We start from the raw sequence: 26,472 nt of genomic DNA, 5'->3' as shown, positions 1-26,472 counted from the left end.
GAGAGTATCCAGAAGCAAACAACATAAATAGTTGGGGAACTGGAGGCTTTACTATATGGAGGTTGGTTGAAGGTAATGAGTATGACTAACCTGGAGAAGAGACGCTCTATCAGGATATGTTAATGGTCTTCAAATATATGAAGGGCTGTCATGTGAGGGCCGGTAAATTTGTTCTGCACAGCTCCATAGAGACAGGAGTCAGGAGTATTGGAGGGGAGTTGCATCAAGTCAATGTAAGGAAAAATCTCTTAATTTGAAGACTCAGAAAATGAAATAGCCTGCCTCAGGAAGACCTTTAAACAAAACCCAGATGACCATTTTCCAGATGTCTAGAGTGTATTCCTGTTCATTTATGGGTTGGACTAGAATTCACCTTGAGGCTACAGGTTCCCCACCCCTGGACTAGATCATCTCTGACATTCTTTCCAACTCTGTGATTCTGGAAATCAAATTGGCAATTTGCCCCTACAAACCTGAACAGGCTACATGTAGTAACCAATCACAGAATTGGTCAGATAACCATCAGTCCTTCAAGGTCCAGTTCAAGTGCTACATATTCTTTTAAGCCATCATTGATTCTTAGAATTGAACCCCACAGTCAGCTAGAAATTCTATCTTCCTCATCTGACTCGTAATACTTTAGACTCTTCCATTACTATTTTATTTAATTATGTATTCTGTTTTATAAAAGACACATACACACCCACTGAGTAGATTTTAAGCTCACTGGAGGCAAGGATCTTTTTATTCCCCTGAATCACCTGGAAAGTTGCATTGTACATTGTAAGTACTTAGAATGGATGAATGAACGAATGACAAATATCGGCTAAATCCACCAAATAAAGCAGTGACATCAATGAATGGGGATTTGGTCTGGTGGAGCTGGTTGTGGAAAAGTCATGCTCAGGCAGGATGATGTTGGGTGGAAACTGTCACTTTGCTTTCAGCAATTTGGGGAAGGCTGAAGCAAGGAGGTGGGGTTTCAGATCTTTGAACAGAGGAAAGGGAGGTGACTTATTGAGGTCATCAGGGATGGGCAGTCCAAGCAGGCATAGGGTGTGGAACATAGACTAGGTTTTGACAAGTCAGGACAACTGTCCTGGGACTATCCTGTTTGGGGAACCACATGGAGTTAGCCTTAACTGAAATTTGTAGTTTTCATCTCATGAAGTAAATTGTGGACTAAGAGAGTTATGTTGCCAACTCTGTCAGAGAATGTTTGAGCATCTGCCCAGCAGCCTATAGGAATAAAATTTTCTCTTGGAAAAGTATAAGTTAACTGGCTAATGAGTTTTTCTCCAATTTAAGCAACATCACATAGGATATAATCATTCCCCAGGAACTTCATATCATGGACTCATTATTTTCCTCCTTACATGCACCTCTTTTCCAATCTTCCCTATTTTTATTGAAGGCACCATTATTCTTTCACTCATATTTGTAACCACAAGGTCATCCCTGGTTCCACTGATAGGTTTAGCAGACTTGTAGATAAGGAGAATCTACCAAGATTTTAACAAAGCATTTAACAAGGTCTTTTATGATATTCATGAGAACAAGATAGGGAGATGTGGACTAGATACCACAATAATTCAGTTTATTCAGAAGTAGTTGAATAGTTGGACCCAAAGAGGAGGCATTGATGGCTAGCTGTTAACTTGAAAAGAATTCTCTCATGGAGTGTCCCAGGAATCTGGCTTGATCTTGTGCTATTTAACATTTTATTAATGCTTAAAAAGGCCAAGGTCTCCCACTGCATCTGTGACCATCACCAGTCTTCCTCTTGACCTATGTCTTACCACTGGACTCCAATGACTCTGAAGGAGATAGTGAGGCTGATGACTTTGCACAGCTCTGCCTCACTTAAATTCAATTCACTTACAAGTCAAGACATCACCCTCCTGATGTCATTGGTCCTCTTGGAGGAAGATGGATGAACAACAACAATGCTTTGAAGAAAGACAAATATTACACAATTACCGAGAATTGGAAGGAACGGTTGACATACTCCCAGAGTCAGGATCCTAAGTGTCTGGCACTCATTCACATCGCTCCACAACACCCTAGTTCAGGCCACCCTCACCTCTTATCTGAGAACTATTGTAATAGCCTCCTAATTGCCTTGCCTCAAATCTCTCACCCTATCCAATCAATTCATCACACTACTCCCAAATTAATATTCCTAAAGCACAGGTCTGAACATGTTATTCCTCTGGTCATGAAGCTTCAGCGGAAATAAAAAAGCATTTATTGAATATTTACTATGTGTAATAATGTGCTAGGCAACACAGGAGAGTAAGAAAATACTAAGGATAAAATATAAACTCTTCCATTCGTTTTTTTAATTATTTATTTTATTTTAATTTATGAAATAAAACAAGAAATTCCATAACAGTATAATAAAAAGATGACTGTACATGAAACTGCAAATCTATTATGTAGAACTTGCTAGTTCTTTTAAATAAATAATAAAGTTACCATGTAAATTTCCTTTTTTCTTTTTCTTTTCCTTTCTTCCTCCCATCCCTATCACACAAATATGTATATATATATATATATATATATATATGTAAACTCATTCTCCACATACTCCTATTTATCAATTCTTTCTCTGGAAAGATAATCTGACTCCAGCCTACTTTACCAGCTCTTTTCCACACTTCCCTCCTTCACATACTCCATATTCCGATAAATTGGCTTACCTATTGTTTCCTACCCAAAGTATTATCCCTCCCATCTCTATGTCTTTGCATAGGCTGGCTCCATGCCTGGAATGCCTTCCCTCCTCATCTCCTCATAGAATTTTTAGTTTCCTTTAAAGCTCAGCTCAAATGTTATTTCCTATAGAATGTACTCTGATTCCTCCCCCTAGAATGTGATACCCTCCCTCCAGAAATTACTTCGTATATATCTGGTAGTTAATTTTCTGTGTACAAGTTGTTTCCCCCAGTAGAATACCAATTTCTTCAGAGCAGGGATTGTTTCATTTTTATCTTTTTATTCCTAGCATAGCACAAGTAGGCACCTGATGAATGTTTATTGAACGAACAAATAACAAATTAGAATGCTAAGTTGAAGCTAATAAGATGAAATTTGTAGGAAAAATAAAACCTTACACTTGGGTTAAGAAAAATCAACATCATATATACAAGATAGGGATGCATTACTAGGCACCAGTGATTCTCCAAAAGACCTAGGGGTTTTAGTGACTTGACTAGAAAATCATTAGGAGTCAACATTGTGATCGGTGTTGGTTGCTGTGCTTGTCCTTCGTTCTCGAAGAGGACCATGACATCAGGGAAATGATGACATGACTTGCATTTGATTTGATTTGAGTGAGGGAGGGCTGTGCCAGGTCACCAGCCTCACTTTCTCCTCCAGAGCCATCTGGGTCCAGTGACCAGATATTCATCAGGATGACTGGAGATGACCCAGGGGGACCATGGCCCTTTTAGGCTCAGGCTTTTTCAGGTACTCAATTAGCGTGAGGTAAAGCCCATTCAGTGAATAGACCTCTTTAAGAAGTGAGTCAAAGGATGGCCCCTTTAACATTTAACATTGTGATATGGCAGACCAAAATGCTAATTGATCTTGCCCTACATTAAGAGGATGGTTATATGGTTATGCACCTGAGCAACTAGGAAGACTGGTGGTAAATTTAACATAACTATAGAAGGATGGAAGGGATGGCTTTTGGTGAAAAAGTTGTGAAGGAGAAGACAGAAAACTTCTCCTGCCCTCAAGAAGCTAAACAAGATCCTATCAGATTCATAGCCACAAGATATTTGGAGGCTTTCCCATTCAAATCCAGAGTGCATTGAACTATCTTTTAGAAATTAGAAATATTCAACAATTCACACACTTAATCAGATTGTCATTTGAGATGTTATTTCAGAAGTTTAAATTTTTTTAACAATCAAATTTTGCTGATAATTTATCACATGAAGGAGACTCTTCCACCCCCACCACACTCCCACACTGGTAGAATGGGTGGATGAGAACAATATGTTCTCAGAACAATCTGGAGCACTCAGAGTGTGGTCAGACATTGAAGACACCAAGGTCATGCACTACATTCCAGGGCATCACCAGTAGTCTTGACTTTCATCTCTGGAACAGAGAGTGAGGCTGATGACTTTGTTCAACTATGCCTCATTTAAATCCAATTCACTTGCCAGTCAAGAGATCACCCTCCGATGTCACTGGTCCTCTTCAAAAATGAAGGACGAGCAACACAACAACGACATTGGGAGAGGCTACACTATTTAATTTATATTTGCAGTAATGGGTAGCACATTTTAGAAAGGACATTAATAAGCTGGAAAACATCTACAGGAATGTAACAAAGATAGTAAAAGGCCTTAAGATCATGTTATCTGAGCACCATTTTAAGAAACTAGAGAAGATTTGGCGTGGGGAGTGGGTATAGTGGGGGCAAGATACCTACAGAGGCAAATTAAAGTTTGATAAGGAAAAACTTAGACCTATCCAAATGTGTAATAAATAGGCTGCCTGAATAGGTAGTGGGGGGCAGCTAAGTGGCATAAATACAGTGTCAGGCCTCAAGTCAGTAAGACCTGAGTTCAAATCCAGTCTCAGATACTTTCTAGCTGTGTGACCCTGGGCAAGTCATTCAACCCTTTTTGCTTCACTCCTCATCTGTGAAGTGAGCTGGAGAAGGAAATGGCAAACCACTCCAGTATCTTTGCCAGGAAAACCTCCAGTGGGGTCATGAAGAGTCAGACATGATTGAAATGACTGAACAACAAAACAGGTAGTGAGCTCCTCCTCATCAGACATCTTGGAAAGGTTAGATAACCATTTGTCAGTTACATGGAGCAGGATAATGTAGTTTAGATATGGAATAGACAAGATGGTCTCTGAAGTCCCTTCCAACCCCAAGATCCTGTGATACTATCATATTCTGACCTTTGCCCTGTGATTCATGTCCAACCATTCTTATTGATTTTATGGCTACATCTCTTGTATCCATCCCTCTTCTCAACCTAGCTCACCTTTCTCAGGTACTCATCACCTCCTGCCTAGGATACTATTGCAATAATCTCTTATTTGGTTTCCCTTCTTCACCTTTCTCTGCTTTACCCCTTCTTCCACACAGCTGCCAAATCTTCATAAGACCCAGTTCTGACTATATCACTCTTCTACTCAAAAGTTTCCCTGTTGACTCTAGGATTTAAAAAAAAAACCCTCAGTCTAGAACACAAAACCTTCCATAGTTTGGTTCCAATCTACCTTAATAGATTCATATCATCATCCACTCTACATCCCAGCCAAACTGACCCAAACTCAGCATTCCATCTCCTATGTCCATGTCTTTACTCAGATTGTCACCCTCCATGCCTAGCATGGCCTCCTTCTTCACCCCAACCTCTGAGAATCTTCAGTTTTCTTCAAGTTCTTGTTCAGGTACAACTTCCTGCTCTGAGCTTTTTCTTATCTCCCTATATCCCCCACCCTCCAGTTATTAGTGCTTTCTCCATCCTTAAATACTTGGTATTTATTTAACATTTACATGTTGTCACCTAATCTTTTCCCATCCCCTCACCCAGAATATAAGCTCCTTGAGGGAACAGACTTTCATTTTTGTCTTTCTATCTTTGGTGCCCAGAACAGTGCCTAGAACATAGCAGGAAATTAATGTGTTATATGAGCTGAATTGAACTGCTTTTACAAAGAAGTCCAACACTGTCTGCAGTGCCTCCATGGTGTCATAGCAAAATCTGGATTCTGTATACATTTTGTCTATACTTATAATATGTGCATGATATTTCCCCTGGATAGACTGTAAGCTCTTTGAGGGCAGGAACTGTTTTGTCTTTTGTCTTTATATCACCAGTACCTAGAACAGAGCCTGATCAAAGTGGGCGCTTAATAAATGCTTGTTGGTTAATTGATTGAATGGGACAAGTGAGCCACTAGGACCAAAAATTCAGTTAAGCAGGAAGCTTCTAGCCGATGTTCAGGGTTAACATTGAAGTAGCTCTTATTCACCACCCGCAAGCGGGTAATCAGCAAATGTTACAGTGTGGTGGTTTCCTGATGCTGCCCTGGAAGCTGGTTATAATACATTCCTGACACTGTTGTGAAAGGACGTTAGTTGGAGCAATGTTACATAGGCTATGCTTGTACTGAAAGTCTGAGCAAACAAGGTTTTTAAATCAATGGAGGTCAGCCAAGATAGAGAAAAATAGGCAGGTGCTCTATAGATCCAGGGCAAGCAAAGGTCTGGGTCCAAAGCAGTCATTTGGGGCGAGGTCCAAGCAAGTAGACAAGCAGGATGCAAAGTCCAGTAAGCCACAGAGTCAGTGGCAGGATCTTTGACAGAAAACTGTCAGGACCCCAGTCTCTGAGAACAGGGGGAGCCAAGGAACCCGGCAGAAACAGCCATCATCTAGCCCACATCTAGGCTAGTTCTCCTTGTACCCAGAGGAAGCAGCACTGTGTTCTGATGCTGATAAGGAGGAAGAAGACAACACCCACTAGGTGGAAGAGAAACCACCTAGACAGGATGGAGCCCTTTTGCTAGATAAGATGATCACCCTGGGGTGAGACTCTCAAGGGAAGCCTTGAAACTGCTCTAGATAAAAGGCTCTCTATTTGGGCTCTAAATTCTACTGGCATAACAAAAGCTTCTAGGGGACACCCTGGTTGCTTTTTAAGACCTCTGGCTTCAACTCCAATCTCTGAGCCATACTCCTGTTCATCTGACCCAACTCTTTGACTGTTCCCTGCCTGACTTCCACCACCCCAATTCAACCAGCCTATTTCTGTGGCCAGGCCCTGTCACTGTCCTAGTCCTGAGCTCCAACCCTGCCTGAAATTTCCTGATGCTGATACCTGTCTATTTTAATTCTGATCCTTCTTCAACCCTGCTTATCCATCCCTGGTGTCCACGCTTATCCTTAGGGTCTTCACTACAACTAGTTCTGTCCTTGTTTACAAATTATACTATGTATACCTACCTTAAGGGCAGGTCCTAGATCGGAGCTAAGTAAGGTCTGTGACAGAGTGAGGTTGATGGGACTGTCCATATTCCATTAGCTCCCTAGGGTCAAATACAAACTCCTCTGATATTTAGAGCTCTTTACAACCTAGCTCCAACCTACCTTTCCAGTCTTATTATCCATTACTATCTTACATGCACACTCTACTGTCCAGCCAAACTGGCCTTCTTTCTGTCACTCACATACAACACTATATCTCCCATTTCTGAATCTTTACACAAGCTGTCCTATGCTTCCTCCTCACTTATGTCACTCAGAATTCCTTGTTTCCTTCAAAGGTCATCTCCAAAGATTATATTCTACCTGAGGCCTTTTGCGTTTCACATCCCCTCCAGCTACTAGTGTCTACCCTATAGTCACCTCGCATTTATTTTGTATACATCTAGCATATAGATATGCCCATACCATCTCTTCCGAAAAAAAGTAAGCTATTTGAGGGCAGGAACTATTTCATTTTGTCTTTGTATCTATAATCACTAGCACAGTGTCTGATACATTGCTAAATGCTCAGTTTGACCATTAATCATTAATAAATGATTATTTGACTGAACCCTCCTCTATTTGACTACCAATGGCAAACTCCACAGAAGGTCCTGTGAAGGTTAAAGTCAAGAACATAATGCTAACAAGTCCAAATCTACAAAAAGATTACATCAAGGAACTTAGAGGGCAGAAATGAGATCATAGATTCAGAACTAGAAGGGGTTTTATAGATCAAAAGATCATAAATTTAGAGCTGGATCTTAGAGGTCTTCTTATCCAACTCCCTCTCATTTTAGAAATGAGGAAATGCAAACCCAGCCAGGATTTGAACCCATGTCCTCTGGTTTAAAATCCAGCACACTCATTCAATGCACCAACCATCTGGAGTCTAAAGGAAAATACAGGTCAAAACTAAGGATCACAAAAATGTCTAACCTATATCAAACTGTTTACTATATCAGGGATGGGGGAGGTGAGGGAAGGAGAGAGAAAATTTGGGACTCGAAATTTTTGAAAAATGAATGTTAAAAATTGCCTTTACATGTAACTAAAGGAAAATAATTTAAAAAAAAAAAAAGAGTGGAAGCTAAAAACAAACCAAGAATCACAAGGCCTAGGAAGCTGCAAAGGTTTGATGTTTGGGGGAAAAAAACAAGGGTACAAGTTACACAAAAGAACGATCTCAACTTGTCATGCTTGCCAGCCTCACGGGTGCCTGAGAGTTTTTAGATGTACATGACTAAACTCTACTCTCCAATCCCACCCAAATTCCCTTCAATTGGTGATCTCATCACTGTTGCTGTGCTACAGCTCATCCTTAAAACTTACATCATCCATCTCACCCTCAACCATCCCCTTAATTTATGCCCTCTATGCAGACCCCACCAATGGCTGTCAGATTCTAGCCCCCTTTCTCTCCACCAGGCCATATGCTGGCTCAAACCCTTTTGTCTCTGAAATCATCAAGAGTAGCACTTACGAATAGGGCTGGTGAATGTTAATCCTAGGGTAAAAAGTATTTATTCTCTCTATTATAGTGCCTGCTTGGTGTAGGCAGCGCAGTACCTATAGGTAATGATTATAGCCAGAAGGTGGGTAATGATTATAGCCAAGTGAGAAGAACTCTGCCAGTGCAGAATGACTAGGTGAAGAAACAAGGAAGAATATCCAGGAGAAGAAACGATCAATATAGATAAACATGGAAAAATTTTAATTGAAAGGCACAAAAATGAAGAGAATGAGGTGAACCAAAATTTCAAATAATTTCTGTGTTTTATTCATTTACTCATTCAATAAGGAAGTAACTACTATTTACCATCAAGGCTTCAGATTAAGCAATATCATTTTAATTGATTTTAGGAGATATACCCTAATCAAAATATGTATTTTTCTTTAAAACTTTCATGATCTCTCTCTCTCTTTACTGTCAGGAAAAAATCAGGTTGATAGATCAAATCCACAAGGCAAATCAGACTTAATGCTTTGATTTTTTTTTAAATCCTCTCTCCTTCCCACAGAAGGAATAATTGTGGTTAGCGTTTATAATTTAACATTGTTTCAAGGCAGACTGTTCTCTTATTTTCTACCTACAGTTATGTGCCATTTAAAAATTCAGTTCTATTGTTATCTCTTCATGTACCATTAAATCATATTTCCCTTTATGTGTTTTACTGATAATGACTTCTCTGTCTGCAAACAATATAATACCTTTTTAGGTATTTGATACCTGCCCCACCTATAGGATTTTTCAAAGCAAGAAGTAAAATTAAGTCAGAAAGTTCTTGAGCACCCCTTATGAAAAAAAATCTTATTCTTTCCAGGAATTGTTTTCTAACTACCCAGCAGAAACAAATTTAGTTTATCACTATTTTAACATTTACTATTATTATTAATGATCATACAAATGATGATAAAGAAGAAGAAATAATAAACACATAATAATAATAAACAGACCAATTACCTGGCTATTTAAGAAAATTATTTTTTTACTCAAAGAAACTATAATATTTTATCATTAAACTACCACAAATTAATTCTTTATAGCTTTCATTATATGGTTCAAAGGTCAGCCATTACTTATTAGAATAAGCTAAAAATTTTAAATGGCTATTTTTCATAGATCCTTTTTTATTCAAAAAGATAAGTCCATGTACAACCACAGTTGTATGCAGGAATTTTGCAATTCAATATAATTTGATTCAAGAAATCAAAGCACACAGCCTTCTGTACAAGTTTTTATTATGTGAAAGGCTCTAAGCTAGGCTATAAGGATATAAAGATAAAATGACATGTCTCTGCCCTCAAAGAGTTTATATTCAAGGACAAACTGCTATGGAATACTTAAGAATGTATCTCCACGACAGACTTCAGTGAATTCTATCTTTGGCTGAACTGTAAATCAAAAATTAAATCAGCAAATGACAGTTTAAAGTTGTTGATGTCTTAATGCTAATGGACAGTTCAGTCAGTAGAGAAAGTTGACTACATCTTTGACTTGCCTCCATGTTCCCCCTTGATTGACTGAACCCAAGAATATCCTAAGATGAGGACACAAAACTCTGGAAATATTAGAACAATATAAGGCATCAATGAATCCTTAAATTATGCTTAAAGCTTCTGTTGCCACCTCACACACAGCTGGGAGGAGAAGAGGGACTTCCAGCTGGCATTCCCAAATTGGGCAGTGCTCCCAGATGCCCCAGTGTAGTTGTGACTTTTGGACCAAAAGTCCTTTCCAAAACAAGTATACAAAGATTGCTATTCGATTTGTCAGCTGTTACTATAAGCAGAGCCAATTGATATTTATAAACCCCAAGCCTTTCTTTACCTCTTAGTGGCATGCTGTAGCTCAGAAGGAAGTACCATTTCTGATAGGGGCAGCTGATGCTTACAACTTACGTGACTTTGGGAAATTTGCATAATCTTCCTGGGTCTGTTTCTTTATCTATAAAATGGGCGGGGGGGGGGGGCGGAGAAAGGGATGAACCAGACGGCTTCTGGGGCTCTTTCTAGCTCCAGATTTATGAACCAGATCAACATTGCCATGGACATAGACAAGTTCAAAGGTTATGCAAATACTCATTGTGAGCAAGGGGACTCCATTTCCAATCCCACAGTCAAACAAAACCTACGTGCAGGACTGCTCAGCACCTGCTGAGGCTGCTACTATAAGTAGTGCTCAGGGAAGGATTTGATTCCAATCTGCTTGTCTTCTCCATTATGTGGTATGAGCTACTTAAAATGCACATCTTCTGTCTCTTGTGGAAACCTTCCAAAGCACTAGGAATTTAACAGCTTGGGAATGTTCACCCCTAGAAATAAAAATATCAGACTTCTGTGGCGTCAGCCTTAGGTACACGCAGAATCTATGCCCGCTTCCGTGGTACAACAGGGGCTGGAGAAGGCTCTCCTGCCTGAAAATATCTCCACCCACACGTCACAGGGTCTGAAGTTCCAGTATTATGGCTTCATTTCTCTGGGTTCCTTTTCCTATGATCTTCTTTTAACACGAAACTATTTCTGAACAAAGAAGCACATTAAACTAATTCACACTAAGATGTCTATGACTCATCGGCTCTCTCGTCCACCTGATAGGTGGGACAGGCAGACATTAGAGCACTGAGAATCTGGGCAAGAGAAGAAAGCTGAAAGATGAAGAGGGGTACATAAAGAAGAGGTGCAGAGCCCTGTGTCAACTTCACAGTTTGCCTGGGTTAAAGAGAGACTACACTGTGATATGACTGGCAGCTATGCCAAGAGGTATCTGGCACGAGATTGCTGGGCATACAAGCTCATGATTTAATTGAAAACTGAGTTATGACCAGAAGTGTAATCATGTCAGACAACATACCCTCTGAGCATGCTTCCTCCCTAGGGAGGGGGTGGGAGGTGGATGGTATTTCCTCCCTAAGGTGGTCCAAAGATAGCTGTCCCTCTCCTTCTTCTGTCAGTCTGCATGACCTTTCTCCCTCACCCAACCCCATCACTAAAATCCCATCACCATGACACACACCCCCATGAAGATTATGGGTGAAGATCCCTAGGAATGGGCCAACTGCACCCACCATTAGATTATCTTCTGTACTACACCTCTCAAAAAAAAATCCTAGTCTTTGCCCCAAATACCTACTAACATATCTGGCGGTTACCAAGGAGATCAAATGCCAAAGCATGGGACATGTTAGGTAGTATGGCCAGAAAAGAAACCCAAGGACCCAAAATAAGGGAATCAAGACAGGAGTCCAAAGCACAGAAGAATCATTCCAAAAGAGCTTTCAGGGGTCATTGCGAAGGATTGTTCACTCAGCTTTCTACTGCCTGGAATTTGACATTCTGCTTAAACTGGCCCATGCTCTCAAACTCCCCACAACTATAGAAGCAATTGAGCTTGTTCACCTACTTCCACAATGCCTTCTTGTAAATATGCTTCATTGCTCTATGCTTCCCTCATGATTGAGCTTGGAATTTTGTTCTCCAATTACTGGTAAGATCATGATTCACCTTGGAATAAATCACAGTTATGTCTGTATGCTCAAACACAGCCCCTTCTCCAATAGTATACGTTAGTGAAATACTGTAATTCTTAATCTCCTTGAGGGTATGGGCCATTTCTGTTTCTATCTTTGTATTCTCAGCATCTAACACAGTGCCTGATACAAAGCAGACAAATGAAATAAAGCAATTAAAAGTATACCCCACTTTTAAAAATCTAATTTGGGCAGTTTTCATTTTCCTTGTCTAGCATGTTACTGATACTACTCTTTGAAAGATGTCTAGTTAACACCTATATCTTTTTCCCCCATTAATCCAGTCTTGAGCAGTTTCCATTGAGGTGTAAACACAGGAAGGCAATGATGAATTATTGGGATACCATCTTATGTACATTTTTTTTGCATATGTTTATATAGGCACACATTTTTTTCCCTGATAAAAATAAACTTCTTACTTGACTATTGTGAAAATATGTTTAGTGTGAAGGTATATGTAGAGCCTATACTGGATTGTGCCTTCTTGGGTGGGGAGGGGGGAGGAGAGGAAGGGAGAGAAAATTTGCAACTCAAAAACTGGAGGAACTAAATGCTGTAAACTAAAACTAAAAATTAATTAATTAATTATCAAAAAAATTCCTTTTAGAAAGGGACTGTTTCATTTCTGTCTTTATATCCCCAGCTTACAGCACAATTCCTGGCACAGAGGGGAATGGATAGGCACAGGAGCCTTGGGAATGGCAGCACCCGCCAGACCACTGGTCTTACTTCAGCCCAGCCATCCCCACGCAGAGAAGGCAAGTCAGCCTAGCTGAAGCAGCAAGGCCCCCCGGGGAGAGACAGGAGGCAGCATGTGCCAGGAAAGTCAAACCACTATCATTACACTGACTACCATCTCCCCACAGACCATGATGGAGACAGCCCAGGACCCTGGACACAAGAGCCTTGGGGATGGGCAGGTTTCCAGCCCGGTACCCTCAGTCATCATCTAGGTAAACAATCCCTGTGGAGATGCAGCCTGACAGCTGCTTCTGCAGATGCTCCAGCCATAGCTACCTAGGACCCAGACAAGACAGTTCTTGTTACTATCAAATGGTTTGCCATTAGAAGCTGACCTTATTTTATCAGGAGAAATGACTTTCAAGAAAAGGCGTTACCATCTGCTTTGCTGCTGCTGCACCCTAAGAACCACTGGACCTTTCCATCTGACTTACAGCTGAAACCTCCCACATGTGTGTTCTTCCCGTTTGGAAGATGAGCTTCTCAAGAGCAGGGACTGTCTGACCTTTCTCTTTATATCGTCAGCACTTAGTATAATGCTTTGCATGTAGTTAAGTACTTAATAAATGCTTTATTCATTCACCATAGCAGGTACTTAATAAATATTGATAAACAGTCAATAAATATGTATTAAGCACCAGGCACTGTGCTAAGTACAGGGGATACAAATACCAAAAAAAAAAAAAAAAAAAAAAAGACAGTCCTTGCCCTCAAGGAGCTTACACTCTAAAGCAGGAACACAAAACACAAAAGGAAACTGAAAGGGGGAAAGGGGAGAGTGAAGGAAGAAAAGTCAGAGAAATCCCAAAGTAGAGCAGCCATGTGAGAAATAATCAACTGTTTGAATGTTTAGCAATTCTGTTAAAGACATTCTGAAGTTTTGTGCTAGCGGTGATAATTTGGTTTGTATGTACTATGGCTTTGAGGAAAACAAGTATCTTGTTGTCTTGACCCATAGAAAGCCAAGACAAAAAGGCGAGGGTAGACCAACATGCCATAGCCAGAGGAGAGAGTACTGTCTTGAGCAGACATGTTGTATGAAATAAAGCATTATTTCACCAGGGTTGCTCCCTCCAAGAACTTTTCTTGACCTCCTTCATGTACCATCATCCATTATAGTCCTATCTCATGTTGGTGTGGAAGGGACTTTAGGTTCTCAACGGCTATGTCATTACAGCCCAAGTTCTGCTAGGCCCTACCAAGCTGGAAAGTCTTCAAGGATGAAGAAAGGAATATCTTGTCCAAAGACCAGCCTAGATAAAATTCTGAGTCTCATTGCCAGGTTGAATTCAAATGATGAGTTTTTAACCACAACAACTCTCAGAGACCATCTACTTAAGTAACCAAAGGTTTAGGATAGGCACTAGTGGAAGAAACTACAGATCTAATAGAATGTAAGCTCCTTGAGAATGGAGGCTGTTTTGGTTTTTACCTGTATATCACTAGCAGGGGTCAGGTAGGTGGCACAGTGGATAGAGTGCTGGGCTTGGAATCAGGAAGACTCATCTTCATGAATTCAAATCTGGCCACAGACACTTAATAGCTGTGTGACCCTAGGCAAGTCATTTAACCCTGTTTGCCTCAGCTCTTTCTCTGTAAGATGAGCTGGAGAAGGAAATGGCAAACCACTCCAGTATCTTCGCCAAGAAAAACCCAAATGGGGTCATGAAGAATCAGACAAGACTGAACAAAAAATATCTCTCTAGCACCTAGCAGAGTGTCTAGCTCAGAGTAGGGCCTTAATAAATACTTGTTTATTGATGGATTTGAAATGGTGAAGAATTTATAACCTGTTCTGATTTCCCTGATAGAACAAGCCTGAAGGAAGTACAATCTAACCTCCTTGTTCTCCTGAATGAGACACAGTTGACTGAAGTGAAGCAGCAAATGTGGAGAGAAGCTAAAGCTAAAATGTTCAGTCTTATATTTAAGGCCTTATATTTAAAAATGCATTTCATGAAGAAAGAAATTGAATAATTATCATTACTACCACCAATGATCATGCATGGAACACTTATTACAGTCCTGAAGCAGAGCTAAAGTCAGTGAAGGAATTTTTCAAGCCTCCACTTGCTAGAGGAAAATTTATGGAGAGATAAATAAGGCAGCAGCTCAAAGTTTCTTAAATAGCTTTTTAAAGAGACATGGGTCATCAAAATGCCCTTCTAAGTTTTAAGAAGGCTAATCAAAGTATTATTTGTGCTTCATCAATGGTTACAAGTTAGCATGATTGTTTTAGGTCAAATCTAAGATACTTAAGTACTTTTTAAAGTGCTGTAAAAGCAATGTATATTAAATTGGAAATCCTTATGTAATCAACAGGTATATCCATTTTATGAGACTTGCAGGATAATTTTACTATTTTTAATTATAATGGAGGTTTATGTACATTTGCTTTTATCACATACTGGAGGTCATATCAATGATCTATTCTGAAGCCAAGTTCTTTTTAAGGAACGTAACACCCAATTATAACATTATTCCTATTCCTGTTCCTAGGGAAACACTACCCACTTAACAACCATCTGTTTTATGACACAGTTCCCAAAAATTGATTTCATAAAAAGCTGGGTCATGGCTGTTTATACATAGATATGATACAGAAAAAATCAAAAGGTCAGTAGTAAGTTTACCAAATTATTCACAGGATTATAGGGTCTCAGAATTGGAAGGGACCCCAGAGCTAAAATCTTTAATAGGAATTCCCTATTATCCCTTAAAAGCAGCCATCCAGCTTTTTTTTTTGGACAATTCTACTTCTTAGGAAGTTTCTCATCGGATCAAGCCAAAATCTGCCCCTTTGCAAATTCTACCCACTGTTCCTTGTTCTACCCTCTGGAGTTAAATGGATCAAGATTAATCCTTCTTGCACATGACAGCTTATTAAACACTTCCTTCTCCCTAAGTAAGTCTGGTCTTCTCTAAGATTCCAATGGATCCTCCCATCAAATCTTGGCATGGTTTCCAGTCCTGTCATCATCCCCATCACCCTGCTCTGGATTTGTTCCAATTTGTCAACTTCCTTCCTAAAATGGGGTGCAAAGAACTGAATGGAGCACTTGAGATGTGGCCTAACCAGGGCAGGGTAACTGTCTTAGTGTCATTGGATAGTAGCTTTGGAGCAAAAAGGGGCCTTTGGAGCCACTGAGACTGCTACCCTTCTCGGTAACAAAGGAGGAAACTTAGGCCCAGAGAAGGCAAGTGATTTGCCTAGACTCTTGGTCCCTATCCTCCTAATTGACATTGTCTAAAGCTCACATTAGCTTTTTTTGGTTCCCACGTCATGTTGTTGATTCATTTTAAGCCTGGATTCCACGAAAATCCCCAAACACTCATCTGAGGATGCCTCCCCAACTCTGTACTAGCACAATTTATTTTTTTCAACCCATGGTTAGGACTTGGGTTGCCTAAGAAGGCGGTGGATTTCCCCTTGTTATGTAGTATGATCAATTGCTAGGGATGTTAGAGAGGGGATTCCTGGTTGAAGTAGAAAAAACCTAGTTTTTCATTCTTTGATCCTGTAAATTTACATTTAGCATTGTTAAGATCTATCTTATAAGATTCAACCTGTCCTTATTACCTCTTGAAATCTCTTCCATCCATCTTCTATTACCCAAAATATTATTCTATCCCTCCCCTGCTTCCCGAATTGTGAAAATGGCAAGCATGCTTTCTATGGCTTCATCCAAGTTAGTGATTAAAATGATGAACAGCACAGAGCAAAGACTGGAATCCTAGGGCTAGTAGGGACTTCCCACCATGTACAATAATTGAACCAGTCCCAAAACCACCTAACTGTACAATCATCTAGCCCACATTTGTCCATCTTGTCCTAAGGATAACTTGAGTAACTCTGTTAAAAACCTTGCTAAAATCCAAGCATACTACGTCTGTGGCAATTCCTTGATCTATCAAACTACAAATCCTGTCATCTGGCAAAAGAATTCATTTAAAGAGCGACACAGTGGCCAACCATGATTCCAGAGAACAGATAATGAAGAACAATAACTACTTCCTAACAGAAAGGTGATGGACTAAATATGAAGAATGACACACATTTTTAAGACATAGACAATGTAGGAATGTGTTTTACCTGATGATCCATATTTATTACAAGGGCAGCTAGGTAGCCCACTGGATAGAGTGCTGGGCCTAGAATCAGGAAGACTCATCTTTCTGGCCTCAGACACTTACTAGTTGTATGACCTTGGGCAAGTCACTTAACCCTGTCTGCCTCAGTTTTCTCATTTGTAAAATAAGCTGGAGAATGAAATGGCAAGCTACTCCAGTATCTTTGCCAAGAAACACCCAAATGGAGTCATGAAGAGTTGGACACCACTGCAAATGACTCAACAACAACATTTATTGTAAGGGATTTTTTTCCTGTTTCTTTCAGGGGTGCAGAGGGGAGATGGGAGGAATAAAAAAAATGCTCCTTAATTGAAACTAGCGAAATTTAACTTTTAAAAAATTAAAAGAACAAGTCCTGCCATTCATTTATATGTTAGTTTGCAGCTTATTAAAAAAAAATTCTCTAGACAAAGAAAATAAGGGAACCTAAAGTGTAGGGATGCATGTTGATGGCACATCAGTCAGAAATGATGATACAGCAATTTTGAAATTATGATGTAAATTGCTGAGAAGGTATGGTTTGAGTTACAAATATTTGATTTATATATAACTTTTTATAAACTATTTTGTTTGGTAATTGACTTACGTAAGGTATATACACTGGCCTCAAATGAACATTCATGATCTGGAGTAATTGAATTGATGAGGCAAATAATTATTTTTTTTTTCGTTTTTTTGCTAAAGGCAAACAGGAGAAGTACACAAACTGGGACTCGGCAAGGATATACATCAATTACTTCAAGTCTCCAGGCCTGGCCCAATGAGAAGCACACAGGTCAATAACAACAGCCTGTTGCAGGAATAAATAGTTCATTAAAGCCAAAGTTCTACCCTGCCTTCTTGATACCAGTTGGTACATAAGATTCCCTCAAAAGGCACTGAGCCTATCCCTGTTCTGTGTTTGCATGCATACAATTAAAATAATTCATGCCATGCAGTCTAGTCAATCATTTTCTTAGTATTCAAGGCCTGGGTAAAATGAATAATGTCTGAAAACAATCATTTAGTCTGAAAATGCACACGTGAATTTACTACCAATAATGAAAAATAAATATGGGCTTGGTACATTGGCTTGAATTACTCTTATCTTTCATCCTGGTTTCTATGGAAAATCTCTTTCTAGGGAAGATTATTTTCTCCCTGATGGATACACAGTTAGGACTTCAGTACCTCAATGGACTTGTGATCTGATACTTTTCATCATCTTCACTATTTCCTCCATATAAGCTCAATACACTCAAGACCTTCTAGGTAGCATTGGGTAGCAGAAGCAAGACTGTCCATCAGTTCTCTCTCACGCTCATAACCCACCTGGCCCACCTCTTACACATACATTTCCTGATGATATCTTTTCTACCACTTGTTGCCCTTGTCACTTTGGGTAACGTGTAGCAACCTACCCTGTCTGCAATATATAGTCAGAGAATTGGCTTAGAGGACAGGAGTCAATGCTAGAGAGCCAGAACACTTCCCAGGACAGCCCAACTAGATTAAAATGTAATTGGGAAACATTTAATAGATAAAGATACAATAGAACATTTTAAAAAACAAACAAACCAGATAGCAGCCTACTTAGAAGCTCCTCCTCCCCTGTGGGGCTGTTCTTTACTCTTTGGTTCACCAAATACTGACTTCAATAATGAAGTGTTCCCTGGTTTGAAGCCAAATGGCCTGAGCTGCCACTGGGAGAATATTGGACTTTCATGATTTAGTTAATTAATTAATGCTAGCTATTATAATGAATTAAGTAGTACCTCTCCAAACACTTTCCAAGCAGTTAAATAGGTCTCAAAGGACTTTTCTATAGAAAAGGCTCAAATAACTTTCCCATCTTGCAACTAAAAAAAAAAAAACTTATTTCAAGCATTTTAGTAGATTCTAGGTTAACATAGTGTCTCCCACAAGGTGGTATCTAATTATTATATAAACGTTGACTTAAAAGAATATATTTGGAATTCAATGGAATTTCTTTTGTGGAAACAGTACTTCCTGCCCCCGCCCCCTCAAAACACATAAGGCTCATGTTTAAGAAAGGAATCTTCATAAAGTCATAATGTCTCAGCAATTGAAGGGTACCCAGAGGCAATCTGGTTCACCAATTCCCTGAAAAGCATCCTGCACAAGTCAGCATTCCTTTGAAGATGTCCAGTGAGGGACAGCTAAGTAGTGTAATGGACAGAGCACTGAGCCTGGCTAATTCAAATCTGGCCTCAGACTATAACTAGCTGTGTGACTGAGTAAGTCACTTAATCCTGTTAGCCAGGGAGTCAGCTACATGGCTCAGTGGATAGAGCACTGGGCTTGGAATCAGGATAACTCATCTTCACCTTCATGAGTTCAAATCCGGTCACAGACATTTATTAGCTGTGTGATCCCAGGCAAGTCACTGAACCCTGTTTGCCTCAGTTTCCTCATCTGTAAAATGAGTTGGAGAAGGAAATGGCAAATCTCTCCAATATCTTTACCAAGAAAACTCCAAGTGGGGTCAGACATGACTGAACAACAACAGTGATAGGAAACCCATATGAAACAGCTAAACAACAACAGAACCCTAAATTACAAAATTAATGGCATTAAAAAGAAGTTTAGAGAAGGGAGAGGACAATGTGAGCCGTGGAACTTTAAGCTCAGCCTTAAAGAATAGATAAGAGTTGGAGAGTTAAGAGAAGATAGAAATAGCACTACAGACAAAAGAAGAGAATGAGTGAAAGAAGAGATCTATGAATGATACATTTGTGGGGCCAGGTTGGCAGAACTCGAGGAAACAGTGGTTAGTCAGTTCAGATTGGGAGGGTGGCAGGTTATAGAGGACCTTAAAAACGGTAAGGAGTTTGGAGTTTCTAATAAAAACAATGAGCACTCAGTAAAGATATTAATAATATAATGTTTTGACAGGAGATCTGGTACTCAATACATCAGAGAAAGGGCAGCTAGGTGGTGCAACGGATAGAACACTGGGCCTGCAGTCAGGATGACTCATCTTTCTGATCCCGAGTTCAAATCCAGCCTCGGACACTTACTAGTTGTATGACCCTAGGCAAGTCACTTAATCCTGTTTACCTCAGTTTCCTCATCAGTAAAATGAGCTGGAGAAGAAAATGGCAAACCGCTCCAGTATCTGCCAAGAAAACCCCAAATGGAGTCACAAAGAGTGGGATATGATTGAAAAACAACTAAACAACATCAGAGAAAGGAGACACTAAAAACAGAGAAACTATTGGAGCTCTATTAGTACCACCCAGGTGAGATAATGAGAGCCTGGTCTAAGACGGTAGCACTGGCATAAACAGAGGGACAGATTGAAATATTTCAAACAACTCCACAGGGTTTGGTGACTGATTAGACACATGTGATTGCCTAGAATATAGTAGAGAATATAGTAGATCCTCAATCAATACTTGGTAATTGAATGTTTTTTGTTTTATTTCTCATGTTTTTGTTGGATTTCCCCCAAGTCTTATGACTACCAGAAAGGGAGGATGTTCTAAGAGGATTTACTAGTCCTCCCACAAAGTTGTCTACCTCCAACTCTGGGCATCATTACCATTTAATTATTCTGTTGTCAGCATAGTTCAGCCTGGCAGAGAAGCCAATAAACCCCAAAGGGGGATGATTTTAAACCAATAAAACCACCATCAACAAGCGAAAAAGAAAAAACAGTAGTCCTATGCTGATACCTCTCAAAGTGCTTAATGGTCATTTTGATATGCAATATCAATTACCTATATGACAGAGGTATTTGACCTCTATGGTCCCTGGGTCAATCCTGCCTGCCATCTGTTTTTGTATAGCCCTAGAGATAAGAATGTTTCTTATACTTTAAAATAAAGTGTTATTGTATTTAAAAATGCAAAAACAATTCTTAGCTCACCCGTATGGCTTAGGCCATAGTTTGCCGACCCCCATTCTATGAAGGGCTGCTTGGCCCCTAGGAGTACCCTCAATGACATCCATAGGACAATACAGTCAATCATGAACATACTTCCTGTTCTTAGAATCTGAATGGAAAAAAACCTAGAGAAACCAGAGTATAAAGGAAAAGAAGGGGGTAGACAACATCAAAGGCTGTAGAGAGATCAAGAAAGATGAGGATTAAGAAGGTTGTAAGATTTGGCAATTAGGATATCACTGGTGACTTTAAAGAGAGCTGTTACAGTTGAATGATAAGATCAAAAGCTAGATGGCAGAGAATTAAGAAGAGACCGAGAATATAAGAATCAGAAGCATAAATTGTAGACGACATTCTCAAGGAGGTTAGCCACAAAAGGGAGGAGAGATATGAGATAGAGCTAGTGAGGATGGATGGATCCAGTGAGAATTTTTTGAGGGCAGTGAGAAATGGGTTTGCTTGTAAACAGTAGGGAAATGGTCAGCAGACTGAAGAGGGTGGGACTGAAGAGAGTGGGGATAAGATAGGGAGCAATCTGTTGGAGAAGATGGGATGGAATGGGATCACTTGTGTATGTAGACAAGATTTGCCTTGGCAAGGAAAAGGGTCACCTCATCGTGTGAGACAGAGGTGAAGGACAGAATAGCAGAAAGCACTGGAGTGGTGAGAGAAGAGAGAACTCTTGGAGAATGACCTCAGTGCTTTTCAGTCAAATACCAGGCAGATACACCATAGATGTAATGTTATTTAGTCATTTATCAGTCATGTCTTACTCTCTGTGACTCCATTTTGGGGGTTTTCTTGGCAAAGATACTGGAGTGGTTTGCCATTTCCTACTCCAGCTCATTTTACAGATGAGGAAAATGAGGCAAACAGGGTAAAGTGACTTGCCCTGGGTCACACAGCTAGTAAGTGTCTGAGGCTGAATCTGGACTCAGGTCTTCCTGACTCATGGGCCCACATTCTAACCACTGCGCCACCTAATTGCCCCAATAGTGGACTATTTTGGACTTTGTCTTTTAAATAGTTTTATAACCTCTAATACCATGATAAATCCCAGAATTCCTTATTCAAAGTAGCTCATCCCAATCCTTGCTAAATTGCCAGGTTTTACCCAAGTACTTAAATTGTTACTTTCCAATAAACTTTTACTTCTGATTTTTTAAAAAAGCAAAATAATCATAATAGCTAACATTTATACAGTACTTACTCTGTGCCAGTCACTGTGCTAACCAACTTACAATTATTATCTCATTTGATTCTCACAACAACTCTGAGAGGTAGATGCTATTATTATCACCATTTTACAGATGAGGAAACTGAGGCAAGCAGAGGTTAAGTGACTTGCTTAGGAACACATGAGTCGCAAGTGTCTGAGGCTGGATTTGAACTCAGGTCTTCCTGTCTCCAAGCCTCATGCTCTCTCCAATTTTGTAGCCAGAGGTCAAGAATATATTCAGTGTCTCCAGTATGAGGCACAAAGAGCCAAGAGAAATAGAAAGCAGAAAAAGCCTTATAGTCTTATCTGGAAGACAAAAAAAGAGAGCCTGAAAAGAAAGTAAGAACCATTGCAACATGAAGAATTAACAATTGCAAGCTAACGTATAGGTATATGTCATTTTATGAAAACAGAACATAAGAAAATCTGAATTTCTAAGGTTGATAAAACTAGAAGGTGCATCATAAGAAGTATCCTCTAGCGAAGAATTAATTTACAAGCTCCTCATTAAGTATATTTACAGTATCTCTCCATTTATAAATATACTATTGGGATAGAGCTTTTTAAGAACACACAGAAAAAGGACCAATCACTACAATGAACTGAATGATTACCAAATGATGCCTGTTAAGGGGATCTAGAGCTAGGAAAATTATCAGAGATGACATAGTTGTTCTAGAAAGGCTTCCTGGAGGAAGTGAGTGTTAAGCCTTTATTTTTTTCTTTTTTAAGGCAATGACATCTTGGGTTGAAGGAAAAAAAAAAGTAAGGAATTCCAGGTGGGAGACAGAGATGGGTATGTAATTCACTCAAGAGTCTCCAAGAAGCCCATGAGCTGATATCTACTGATATACTGTGTAACACATCTGGCAAGTATATTTTTAAAATCTATACATAGAAGTTTTCATATAAAAAGATGGCTTTTTATGTTTAAAGATGCTGCTGACATTGTGATTTCCTATCCTACCCTTGCTACCATCAGCACAAATTTCAGCCTCATTTCCCTAAGAAAAAAAACTGAAGAAACACAAATGGAATGACTTATTCAAGGTCAGGTACAAAGAGTCAGAAGTTTTATTTCTGCCCTTCAACAGGTTCAATGAGTAAAAGGGGTATATCTGTTAAGGGGGGGAAAGGGGGGAGGAAACATTATATCTATTCATCAGAAAGCCTTACCTAGCAAACACATGACCAACCACATCTGGACACAATATACTGATTCCTGAGCTGATATCAGAAACTTTATTCCCTAAAGTTATGTTTATGAGCTTCCCATGACTCCAACAGAGTGAACTACATAAACCTCACAGTTGTTCCAGGGAACAGAAAATACAGCTGTAAAACTGTGAGAAACCTGACACCTGCCAACAGCTGTATAACAACCTAGTCTCTCAGCCATGACAATAACACCTCTGAGTGAGATCAAATATTAGATGAAATTGGTTCTTGCCCACCATGATATTAGGACTCCCAAAGCAAAAACAAAAGCATGACATGTGTAGCACATTAAAAAGACTCCCACCATACAGGAACTCCTCTTCATTACCACTAGGTTTAACACATAAGGACCTATATTAACTTGCTGCTGTTAACATTAATTTCATATGCTAATTACTTTATGCAGGTGTGTATATTTAATATTGAAATGAAAGGGAATATCCACTATTTCTATATGAATAGATGCTCATGAGGAAATTTGTAGATCAAATATTAATCTAGTCAAATATTCAGCCAAATGAAGAATCCCATTCTAGGCAGCTCCTCCCAGGGAGGTTCATCACCTATATTCCTCCAGTTCTCCCCCATGCTTCTCAGAAAACACTTTATATGGTGGTTCATTCAATTTTCCCCACACCCAAATCCATTATTTCTTTGTGAAATAGAGTCAACATAGTTTCAAGTCAGCATAATTATATGCATAAGGCTTTGATCTGCTTCTGATGCAAACATATTTCTATTTTTACATATGTCAGTAACACAGTCCTTCGTTTCAATATTTTTTGGTTTTGCGATAGGTGGGGAACTCCCTATGCAGAAAACCCCCTCTATTGTGTATTCACAACTCTTTGTAGAATAGTGTTGGAGAACTGCCAGAGGCTCTGAGACTGAGTTTGGAGTGCAGTAGAGGCAGGGCAGCAAGGTGCCTCAGTGGATAGAATTCCAGGCCTGGAGTCAGGAAGCCCTGAATTCAAATCCAGCCTCAGACACTTACTTGACCCTGGGCAAGTCACTTAACCCTGTTTGCCTCATTTTCCTCATCTGTAAAAAGAGCTGGAGAAGGAAATAGCAAACCACTCCAGTATGTTTGCCAAGAAAACCCCAAGTGGGGTCATGAAGAGTCAGAAATGACTCAAATAACTGAACAACAGCAATATAGGTGATACAGTTTGATGAAGAATTAGATTTGGGGTCAGGAAGAATTGAGTTTGATTTCTGCCTCAGACATTTCCTATCTTTGTGACCTTGTCACTTAATCTCATCAGCCTCAGTTTACTCATCTGTAAAATGGAAATGATAATAATAGCACTTACCTCACAAGATTGTTATGAGGATGAAAAGAAGGTAACACATGGAGTGCATTCTGCAAAGCTTAAAGTGTTATATAAATGCTATTATTACTTATAATAATAATAATAATAATGACAGAGACACAACAGAATCCAAGCATCCTCATTCCAGGTCAATGCTCTTTCATCACCCCTTGGTACCTCACTCAACCTTAAGATTATTGTATTAAAGAAATGAAACTAGAGGTAAAAGCTGGGTCAGAAATCTTGTTATTCCTCTCTTTCTGACAAGGGAATATTTTTTCTTCCATAAAAAGAAATAGGAATAGGAATATGTTGTTAGTATACCACTTCCTATTCAAAAAATACATCAAAGTTAACAAATTCTGAAATTAGGCTTCCTACAAATAATACTTTGTCCATTGGCTGTAAAACCATTTTCATCCTGATTGCTTATGTTTTTACATTATTTCTAGATTATAGGTTATATAATATATATACACTGCAAATATTGTTGTCATCTTTCAGTCATTTCAGTCATGTCTGAAGCTCTTTGTGACCCCATTTGGGGTTTGCTTGTCAGAGATACTGGAGCGGTGTGCCATTTCTTTCTGTAACTCATTTCACAGATGAGGAAACTGAGACAAACAGGATTAAGTGACTTGCCCAGGGTCAACCAGCTAGACAGATTTGAACTCAAGAAGATGAGTCTTCCTGACTCGAGGCTGGCACTCAATCCACTGCGCCACCTAGATTCCTACATATTACATATGCATACGTATGTGCATAAATAAAGAGCATGCAGTGTGTGTATTATGTATATATTACATATATACAATAACTATATCTTATATATATTATACTCTTATAGTACTATTTACAGTATAGTTAGGAGTGAACAATTATATTCATAAACCAGAAAGACCCACTAGACTATTGACAAAGGGAGAATGGGGAATCCCAAGCTTTTTCTGGAGGGGAAGCTGCTTACATATGTGTACTCCATTACCCAGCCTCACTTTCCACAAATGACATTACCTTATATAAATATACACTACATATGTTATACTATATAGTACATATACTATACTACATATTACATATATACTATACTACATACTACATATATATATATATACACACATAGTATGTGTGTGCGTGCATATCACATATATTTAAAATACATTAAGTAAGCCTCTTCCTCCACAAAGGTCCTACTTTATCATTAAAAAAGCCTCAGTGCATAGAGTGCTAAGCCTGGAGTCAGAAAGATTTGAGTTCAAATATATGTGTAACCTCAGTTACTAACTGCGTGAGCCTGGGAAGGTGACTTTAACCTCTGTTTGCCTCAGTTTCCTCAGGTGCAAAATAGCCCCTACCTCATTTCTGACATATAGCAGGTGCTATATAAATGTTTATTCCCTTTTCTTCCCTTCCCCCTGAATCTGAACCTACCTCAGCCCACCCATACCTAAGCTGCCAAAAAAGAACTTCCTTAAGCAGAGGTCTGATCACATCATTTGCCTACTCAAGAAAATTCAGTGGCTGCAACCCAATCAAGCTGGCCTTCTTTTCTGGTCTTCGTACAGACATTCCGTCTCCTGTCTCCTTGCATTGCCCTTAACTATTTTGTATTTGTATTAATTATTTTTACATTTATTCTTCATGTTCTCAGATACATACTTGTCTCCTTTGTTAAAACATGAGCTACTTTTGAGGGAGGTTTACCTCATTCATTGTATTTGTGTCCCCAGCGTCTAAAACAGTGCCTGGCCCATGGCAGATGCTTCATAAATGTTTGTTGATTAATTGATTGACTGGTAGGATATGACTCTTCCTATTTGCTTCAATATTCCAGGAGGAGGAACAACCTCCATTCATTTACTTGTAGATTGTTCTGGATCCTTATTGCCCTACAGAGAAGGGTATTGTTCTGGCACTGAGCAAATCC

This window comes from Trichosurus vulpecula, chromosome 1 (assembly GCF_011100635.1).
Source record: "Trichosurus vulpecula isolate mTriVul1 chromosome 1, mTriVul1.pri, whole genome shotgun sequence".
In the NCBI taxonomy this organism is placed as follows: Eukaryota; Metazoa; Chordata; class Mammalia; order Diprotodontia; family Phalangeridae; genus Trichosurus; species Trichosurus vulpecula.
The sequence above is the reverse complement of the archived record's forward strand: the minus strand, read 5'-3'. Positions refer to the sequence as shown.